General features: G+C 38.9%; 1 non-coding gene across 1 annotated transcript; it reads right to left on the bottom strand.

Annotated features, from left to right (window-relative positions):
- Positions 1–1,376: 1,376 nt before the first annotated feature.
- Positions 1,377–1,541, bottom strand: LOC142430054 (U1 spliceosomal RNA). The gene has a single exon (XR_012780538.1). It is a non-coding gene; the product is annotated as a U1 spliceosomal RNA (small nuclear RNA).
- Positions 1,542–10,644: the final 9,103 nt, after the last annotated feature.

Genomic DNA, 10,644 nt, shown 5'->3' on the forward strand with positions numbered 1-10,644 from the left:
TTCCCCTCCTTGTTCACATAAATTTAAGTTGCCATAAAATCTGTCACACCTTCCTAACATTGTCATCCCATAACTTGTCTGTTCTTTGATCATTAGTGTTTGACGTGTCAAATCTATTCTTGGGATGGCCTCCAAATTCAGGTGGGATACACTCAAGGTTACACTTTGATTTTAATTTTCTTATTTTTTATTTCCACTTGAACTTGTATATGAACAGTTGATGTACTCCACAATCAGTCCCTGGCCTTGTTCTGACTGGCAATATCGAGCTTTTGCATCGTCTCATCGTCCCTTTTCACAGGTGCAGTAGATTTGATTCCTGTCTGTTCCACTGATGAGGTTCATGTTTATAGTTGTCTTCTGGGTTATCGAGAGAAAAAGAGCATTTGCAATGAATAAGGCATTAGTCTTCCAAAACTCTATCACTGCCATCTCCACTGTCATTTCTATCACCAGAGTTTATCTTCCCGCTGAAGATCCTCTTCTTCAATTCCCACTTGGACATTTCACCTGTAAGGATCTATGCTTTTTGATTGCATGTTTGATTCATTTCAGACTATAGAAGTTCGGAAAATTCTTCACTTTCATCAAATTTGACTCTCCTATACATGTATATCTTCCTGTTATCAGACCAACTGCTAGATTAATGATCTATTATTAGAATTTTCAAATGTCTCATGGAGGTTACTTAAATCACTCAACAAGTTGATAATACTCCCTTTAAAGGTAACAGGGATATATATATATATATATATATATATATATATATATATATATATATATATATATATATATACCTTAGATGTAGGAATGAATTTTGAGCTCACACTTAATCATAAACTCTAATCTAAGAACAATGGATTCTTATGACATGGTCCTGTCCAGTACTTGACCTCATGAAGTCAGTGCTGAGACATAGGTGTTAGAGTAAAGTGTGGTGAAAATAGATGGTGTCCAGCTATCAGAAAGGGTGGGATCTTCCAGGTTTATTTTTAAATAAGAAGTCATGGAAGGGAAGTGTAAGCTTGGTCCATATGGAAGTAGCACACAAGCCTGTGCTATTCAAGGCTTGTAAGTAATAAATTCCAAGATGGGAGGAGGGAATTGTATAAGGGCTTAAAATCTGGGGACCTGGTTTACAGAAGGGTATGGATAACAGTGAAAGCCCAAAATTCATTTGAGGAGCGCCCAGACCACTGGCCAGAGTGCACTGGAAAAGTGGATTACAGAAAATACAATTAGCTTAAAATGTAACATACTATCATTTATTTTCCCTTTTGACCCATTTAAAAATTTTTTTGAGTTCCTATAATTTTCTGCTTTTTCGTGGATTGACGCTTTTCTGCTTTTTATTTTGTTGTTGTCTCCTTTTTTTTTAGGGGAGAGCGCGAACTCAGTCCCCCACTACCACAAATCATGCAGTTGAGTTTCCCACATTTGGGGAAATCACAGGGGCCAGCACATCCGGAGTGCAATGGATGAGCCTCGCCCTGGGAAATACCACCTTCATGATCATGGTATCTCCCCTGCCAGGTAAGTATTTGTTGTTGTCTTTATGTATGATTATCATCATATGAAATCCAGGTAGGCAATCCATAGAGGCAGTAAATAGATTAATAGTCCTTTAGGATTATGGCAGGAGATATTAGGAAATAATAGGGAACTAATCATACTGAGTACAAGGAGGAAGAAAATGTTCTAAAATGTATTGTGGTAATGATTGTACAACTCTTTTCAATATATTTAAACCACAAGATTATATGATATGCAAATGTATTAGTCTGGGTAGACTAGAGAAATAAATTCCACCCCTACACTCTTTTTTAAAATCACTTTATTAGGGGCTCACACAATTCCTATCACAATCCATACATACATAAATTGTGTAAAGCACATTTGTACATTCATTGCCCTCATCATTCTCAAAACATCCGCTCTCCACCCAAGCCCCTGGCATCAGGTCCTCATTTTTCCCTTCCCTCCCCACTCCCTCCTCCCTCATGAACCCTTGACAATTTACAAATTATGATTTTGTCATATCTTGCCCTGTCCAACGTCTCCCTTCACCCACTTTTCTATTGTCCGTCCCCCAGGGAGGAGGTTATCTACATATAACCATCCCTAGACTCTTAATCCTCAAATTGACAAACAATTATATATCTACCACAGTGAATCGTACGACAATAGAACTGTTTGTAAAAAACAAAATACTGGTGTGGCATAGCTTTCAGCATCACGGCAAAGCACAAGCCACCACCGCCCGACAGATGGGTGGTGATATAGATGTCACCACAATAAATTACATATGTAATTAATATTCTGATAATTCTATTTAGATGAGATAGTTTTTCTATATAGTGAAGACAAGAAAAGAAAACTTTTAGGGAAAAAATGTAAGTTCTCAAAAAATCTTCTATCTCTGAAAATAAGTGAATTTTTGTCCAGTTAGAGTAGAAATAATTCTTATAGCTATCAGAATTATCTTAATAGAGAAGATAGCCTATTACCAAAGGCAATTCCACATGGTTCAAAAAACAGGAAAAAAAGTTGCCGACTGACATGAGAGGCAATTTTAGGCATTTATTTCGAATTGCCAGTCACTGTAGGAACAAGAGTCACATGGCTGCCAACTGGTTAAGCTTGTGCCAGAATGATCCTGCTGTTTGCTTAATTGTCCTAAAAGCTTGTAGCCAGCAATTTCCTTGCCAGACCTCACTTCACTTTCATGCTTCCCTACTATGCGGATCACGATGTGTCCGTTCAGAGAGAGTGAGAAAGCACTTCCTCATTCTTACTCTCATTTGGGTCACCACAGAATCTTTATAATCCTTCCCTACACTATAATAACATATGCAAGGCCATCTAAAAGCCTTGGGTTGTTTTTATTTTTAAGTATAGCCATCTTTGTTATCTTTTAATATGTGATTAATCCTCATAGAAAACTTGTAAAGTGAGGGTGATGAGTAGGGGGTGGGAGAGCAGTATCATTCCTATAAAGGAGTAATAAACAAATGGAGCTATAAATTTTAAAAGTACACATTTTAGAGCTCTGTAGTGAGACCTGATGGTACAGTGATTACATATCGGGCAGTGATCTGCATCGTCATCCGTTCAAAACCACCGGCAGCTCCTCAGAAGAATAGCCTGGGCATTCTACTTCCGTGAACAGAGTCTTGGAAACACACAGGTGGTCACTCTGAGTCAGAATTGACTGGATAGCGGTGGGTTTCTTATTGTTTTAATATTTTATAGTAAAAGAACTTTCAGAACTATGAGGCAAAACTATTTATAGAGGTATGACTATAGGCATGTATATATGTAAAATATTAATTTATAATGAAAGGGATAAGGGCAAATATATATATATTTATATGTTAAGAATTAAGATAGCAGATGAACTTTGAGGCCTCTACTCAAGGTCTCCCTTAACACAAGAGCACTTTGTTCCAATCACCTGGCACTCTTTGATAGGATTGCTCCGGACACCTTTGCTAAAGACAAAATGAGTGCATAAGCAAATGTGGTGAAGAAAGCTGATGGTGCCCGGCTATCAAAAGATATAGCATCTGGGGTCTTAAAGGCTTGAAGTGAAACAAGCAACCATCTATCAGGGAAGCACATAAGCCCACATGGAAGACGCACACCAGCCTGTGCGATCATGAGGTGTAAACAGGATCAAGTATCAGGTATCAAAAGACCCAAAACAAACAATTTTAGTGATGTAAAAGAGAGGGGTTGGAGTAGAGATCCAAAGCCCATCTGTAGAAAACTGGACATCCCCCACAGAAGGGTTACCAGGAAGGAACTATTCAACCAGGGTGCAATAGAGCACCGATGAAACACACATAATTTCTCTAGGTCCTGAATGCTTCTTCCCACCCTCCCACCCCCAACACCACCCACTACCATGACCCAGTTCTATTTTATAAATCTAGCTAGACTGGAGTACACATTTTGATAGAGATAAGAGCTCTCAACACATGGAATTCAGGACAGATAAGACCCTCAGGAACAGTAGTGGGAGTAGCAATATCATGATGGTAAGGAGATGGTGAGGGGAAGGGGGGGAAAGGGGAAATTCATCACTAGGTTGGATATATATAACCCCAAGGGGGGAAAATAACAGAAATGTGGGCAAAGACAGACAACAAACAGTGTAAGACACAAAATAACAATAATAATATATAATTGAGCAAGGATTCACGAGGGTGGGAAGGGGGGGACGAGGGGAGATAAAAGGAGCTCAAGTCAAAAGAAAAGATTTTGAAATTGTTGATGGCAACATATGTACACATGTGCTTCATACAACTGAATGATGCAATGTTGTAAGATTTGTAAGAGCCCTACAGTAAAATGATTAGTAAAAAAAAATAATAATAAACAAAGGCGTTGACTCTGAGGAGGATGTTAGTCAGGCATCATCTATACTCACTAGCACTTCACAGCTGTCATGAGCTTGATTGATTTGGCTTCTTCCTCAGTTTTTATCTTAATGCAGATTAACTAGGTCATCTTCCCAATATTAAAATGGCAAACATTGCAAAAGAAATAACACTTTTTTTAAAAGATTATACTATGTAATTAATTTCTCACATGATAAGAAAACTTTATTTTATTCTATTGGATTCAGACTTTCAGAGTAAGTTCAAAGCGTTAGAAAAATTTACTTCTGGAAGAAAATTGTTGCTTGGCATCTGAGTTTGGAAGAAAAGCAAACTTCAGCTCAATCTCTCATGAAGACTTCTGTTTCTGACTAGAACGAACGAATGCCACATTGGGAGAAACAGGAGCTTCTGTTGCCCATATCTTTATTTCCTTAAAGAACACGATGAAATTTAAAAGAGGAAAACCCTTTCATGTTTTGGTGAGTCTGCAGAGTGTGGTGGTGTTCCATGGTCCCAGCACACTTTGTGTGTTCATATAGCAAAGTTCTTCCATCTCAGTAAGACAGCAGTCAGAGTTGTAGTGTAGCAGAAAAAGAAAAAACAATTCTCTTCGACAGCTCGCTAATAATATCCTAAGTCCTATTTAACAACTGTTTGGTCTCAGACTTAACGTCTCTGAAACTCCATCTTTCTATTACAATGTGGAAGAAAATAGAGTTGAGGGGATTGCATATAAATTGAATCACACAATACTTGGCTCATTGTAGGTATTCAAAAAGTGCTAGGCTTTCTAACAATCAAATTGTGTAAATAAACTTAAATCATTAGTGAGACTTTCAGAGAACATAGGAAACTTAGAAATGTGGGTGTGATTGCTATAAAGGAGCAGCAGGACGTTTAATGATTCTTTCCATGATCCAGTCACACTGTAAAATCTTCTGTCTCTTCAGGTCAATGCATTACACTGTGAAAACTAAACAAAAATATTTTAAAAGTAGAAAGTGAACTATTCATAGAGCTCCTTGCAATGGGTTGTTTGCCATTGGCATCTGTTTTTAGCTCCACATATTTTCCAGCATTCTGCAGCAAACAGAAATGGAAGTCTATTAAATTTCTCAGACACATTTCTCTGAAGGCTAGGTTTGGCCTTTGAGGGTAACCAAAGGAAAAATCTTTTGCACTTAATAGATAAGAAGCAACTAGGTGATTGGGTAATTCTGATGTGATCAGTACAAAGAAAACACTTGGGAAGAACGAATCCAAAGTGCATTTGTAGATGATGATTTCCAGGTTCACCAACAGAACCCTTGAAAAACTCCTGAGTACCATAGATGGACAACCATGGAGCTTGCCTCCTAGGAGTTCATCTAGATTCCCTAGAGAGTGTTCTTAGCACACATGCATCCGTTGGTTGTACTTTGATGGCTTGCGCATTCTTTGATGCTGGAACTACACTTCGGGTATTTCAAATACTAGTCACCTACTGGGGACTTGCTTCCCCACTTAATTCCAGCCCCTGTCCAAGAACAGATAGTTGTTATAAAACGTCCCTGCTTGATACTTGCCTGCATGAAGAGATCACTGAAGATAAGTGTGTGCTTGTGGTGAAGAAAGCAAATGGTGCCTGGTTATCAATTGGAATAGTGTCTGGGGTCTTAAAGACTTGTATTAAAGAAAGCAGCCATCTAATTGAGGCATCAACTAAGTCCACATCTAAAAAACATTAGCTTCTGTGATTCAAAGATGATGACAACAAAGTTTCAAATCTGATGAGGGGAAATGTATCAGAACTCAAATTGGAAACACCCAATTGTAGAGGGCTGTGGGGGACCGTGGGAGCCTAAAATCCATCTACAAAGTACCTAGTCAGAGTAAGCCTCTGACAGATCCTTTCTGGCCACAGAGGAAAGAATGGAACAGCCTTACTATCAGGCAGAGATTATTGTAAATTTAATTATGGTGGATTGATCCATAGTATGATTCAATTCTTGGTCAGTTGACCAATTGTTTTCTTCTCTTTGTTTTGTTTTTGCTTTCTATTTTTTCAATTAGGTTTCCCAGTTTATGAAGCACAGAAGGAGTGGGTGCATAGAGACAATAACTGATGCAATGATTTATTGAAGATGGGGGTTAGGAAGAGAGGGGAATTTGGGAGCAAACAATAAATTTGGAAGAGGGTAATAAGCACTAAAACTGATTGTGATGATATATATACAAATCTTTTTAAAAGTGACTTAACTATGTGGGTTTTTAAAAAAAATATGTGATTTTTTATATCAAGAAAACTACTCAAAAAAAGATAAAGAAAACAAACTTGACCAGTGGTTACCATGGGCACAGGAGGAAGAGGTTTTGCTAAGGGGCACGGGGTTTATATTAAGGATGTTGGAATAATTTGAAAAGGTTAAATGTTTGCACAACAGAGTATATAAATTATATATGTAGTTTTGAACCAGAGAATGTTTATTGTGTATGTTTTTACCACAACTAAAAATGTAATTACACTAATAAATGATGAGTATAAGGAAAAAGAAAATGTTTCCAAATTGTGGTAATTATTATACAATTATCTTTGATTTGATTAAACTATTGCATTGTACGATATATGTAAGATGTGCCAATAAAAGTTTTTTTTTAAAAAAATAAAAATATATTTATTGCCTTGGGCAAATCTCGTGCACAAGAACTCTTTAAAGCATGGAAGAACACTACATCACTTTAAAGACTAAGATGTGCCTGATCGAAGCCATGGTATTTTCACTTGCCTCATGTGCATGTGAAAGTTGGACAGTGAATAAGGAAGACTAAAGAAGGATTGATGTCCTTGAATTATAATATAGTGCTGCCAATTCTTTAAAGTATTGGAAGCACCAATGACTGCCAAAAGAATACACAAATCTGTCTTGGAGGAAGGTCAGCCACGATGCTCCTTGGATGTGAAAATGATGAGAGTTCATTTCACAAACTTTGGACATGTTATCAGAGAGACCAGTCTCCCAAAAAGCACATGGTAGAGGGGCAGCAACAAAGAGGAAGACCTTCAAGGAGATGGATTGACACAACAGCTGTAGCAATGGGTTCAAATATTACAATTGTGAAGATTGGTGCAGGACTCAGCAGTGTTTCATTCTGTTGTACATAGAGTAGCTATGCATGGAAACAAACTCCACAGTACCTAACAGCAGTATATGCTCTAAAGGAATGTTCAGATGCAGTTGTTAAGTGTTTGGCTTCTAGAAGATTGGTTCTTTCAGCTCACGAGATGTTCCAAGGAAGAAAAACGTGGCAGTATGCTCCTATAAAGATTTGAACCTTGGAAAGCCATTGGGAAGATCCTGGAGCATCACTGTGAGTCAGAATTGACTCGATAACTCCGAAATTCTTTTTGGATTTTGACTGAAAAAATGCATGAGCATATTTCCTTCCATTTTTATTGTTCTTAACATTTCATAAGAAGAGGTAACTGTTTGGGTTATTTTAAATAATGTGTCTGGTACATGGGTGAGTATAACATTAGATACATGAAGATTAGAGTAAGAAGAACATACATAGGAAAGAGACTTTCACAAACCAAAGGAATGGAGTGGGTTGCACAACGAAATGAATTGTGGATGATGCTTTTAAACTGAAACAAAATAGGAAAGAAAATTCAAATATGCCATCAGTCATGTAGGAATCCAAGCTTTATTTCTCTTGACCTCTTAATTTTAAAGCAAAAACAAGGGGAAAAAATCTTTGACAAGTTACCTCATACTGTTCTAAGGTAGACTCAAACTACTAAAGATGGCCCTAACAACTGAAGAGAATTCCAAAAAGCATAGACTAAAAAAAGACAGAAAGCATTCGTTTTTTTAATAGTTCAGTTGCTTTTTAAAAGAGTTGTGTATACATATCATAATCAGTTCTAGTGTTCCCTTCCCTCTCCCACATTTATGTTTGGCTCCTTGTTTCTTAATAAGGACCTCTTTTAGTCGTCCACAATAAAAATTTTAAGTCCTCTGGTTTGCAGGAAAATCACATATTTCCAAGTTTTAAAAATTGCTTTAGTTTGGATAGATGAAGCCACAGCTCTCAGAAACACCTTACCAAAAAACCTTACCATCCCATAGACTAGAATAGTGACACTTTCTTTGTTGAACAAGGGACTGGAATTTTCATATATTAAGAAAAAACAGAGACTTCCGGCAAGATGGTGACAGAGTAACACATACCAGAATGACTCCTCAGAAATCAGCTCAGGAGAGTTACTAAGAGGGAAATTCCACACTGCCAGGTCACAGGAGGAACTTCATAAAGATTACTAGGCACAGATCCACTAGGTTTTGAGGAGCTGCGGGCTTTTGGCTTACCACAGTGGAGGCCTGCTAGGGTTTAACCTTAGACGCGCCACTGTCTCGGCCAGAGCTGGGATCATTTGGAGTCGACCCAAGGGCTTTATCTCAACACAGCCACAGTTTGCTGCTGCCTTTGGGCATGATTTAAACCTCTTCAGCTCCACAGTCAGGGATCAGAGCTTAGCAATATTGTGACTTTTGTTTCCTTCTCTTCTCTCTTTCCCCCCACAGTCTCAGAGGACTTAGGGTTGTTTTTTGTTTTTCTTTTTCTCTTTCCTTTGCTCTTACATGCCACTGCCTACCTCCTGGCCATTCCGCTTAGCCTAGGACATTTACGCCTGCTCTCCATCCAGCTGGGGGAGCTCCACCCTCTGCAGCATAACCAGCAGCTGGGGAAATCTCACCCACCTTCCTCCAGGGGAAATATTGCCCACCCTCTGCAGTGCCTATATGCTGCCCACCTTCCTCCAAAAGAAATCCCGTCCACCTTCCTTTAGGGAAAATCCAGCCCACCTCCTCCAGGGGAAATCCCGCCCACCTTCTTCCAGAGGAAATCCTGCCTGCAAGGCTGTGGGAGATCCTACCCATCCTCTGTGGTCCCACATGACTGAGGGAACTTCCTTTTGCCTTCCGTAGTGCATCACATGGCATAAGGCAGCTTGACCAACATTTGCCAGCAATCCATGCTGCTGCAGAAACCTCTGCCCAACTTCCATAGCAATCTAGTTGACCGGGGAAAATATGCCCACCATTCGTGGTGCTCTACACCAAAGTGGGAACACCTACCTCCTTCTGTGGCACTCCTGTTGAAGCAGGCACCCCTGAACTCTCTCTGTGGTTCCCCAAGCTGCTGTGGGACACACCATCAAGGCTTCTTGTGAGATCATCCAGTGCAGCAACATCCTCGCGGGTCCACAACCACCCAACCAGCATCCCCTGAGAGGGCCATCCAACCTGTCCTCCAAATAACAGAAACTGGTTGGCTAGGGAAAGACTAAAGCCACAAGAGGATAAAGCAGTAGGCCAACTACATAGTGCAATTAGCTCCAAGCATTTCAAAGAAGCATTGCTACACATCTCCTAGAGACAGCTGAGTGTTCTTTGACTCTCTGGAAAATGGCACTGGGTTCTTCTAAAACAAAGCAACACAAACAGCAATCAGCACCAATGGCCTCAATGAGAAAACAGGAGAAACAAAAGGTAATGTCAGAAGATGCACTGAACCTGATGTGTAGAGAAGAAGCAGACATTGATCTGCCACAGAAAGAAAATTTCAGAATGCTGCTTGGATTCATACAGGATATGAGGGAAACAATACATAAAATAATGAAATGACAGAGGAGATAAATACCATACACCAAAGGGAAATTCAAGAGATTAGGGACGAGATACCAAAAACAAGTTGCAGACTCACGGACTTTGCCAAGCGACTGGAGGAGGCAGAGAACTGCATCAGTGACTTAGAGGACAGTCAGGCAGACTTTAACAAACATGAATAAAAGTCTAATAAGAATCTTATTATAAGATCATCACAGAAACTGAAGAAAACCTAAGAGCTATGTCTGATGCTATGAAGAGGAACAATATTAGAATAATTGGACTACCGGAAAAAGACACAACTAAGAAGTCCATGACAAAAACAGCAAGGGAATTCTTTTTTTTTTTTTAACATTTTATTAGGGGCTCATACAACGCTTATCACAATCCATACATATACATACATCCATTGTATAAAGCACATCTGTACATTCTTTGCCCTAATCATTTTTTTTCTTTTCTTTTTTTTTTTAGCAAGGGAATTCTTACAGGAAAGTTTCCCCATCTTAATTAATGAATGAAAACCAGACAACCATTCAGGAGGCTGAACAAACACCAGTTAGATGGAATCCCAAGAAGAAGTAAACAAGGCACATACTAGTTAAATT

The sequence above is a fragment of the Tenrec ecaudatus genome, chromosome 16 (assembly GCF_050624435.1).
Source record: "Tenrec ecaudatus isolate mTenEca1 chromosome 16, mTenEca1.hap1, whole genome shotgun sequence".
NCBI lineage: Eukaryota > Metazoa > Chordata > Mammalia > Afrosoricida > Tenrecidae > Tenrec > Tenrec ecaudatus.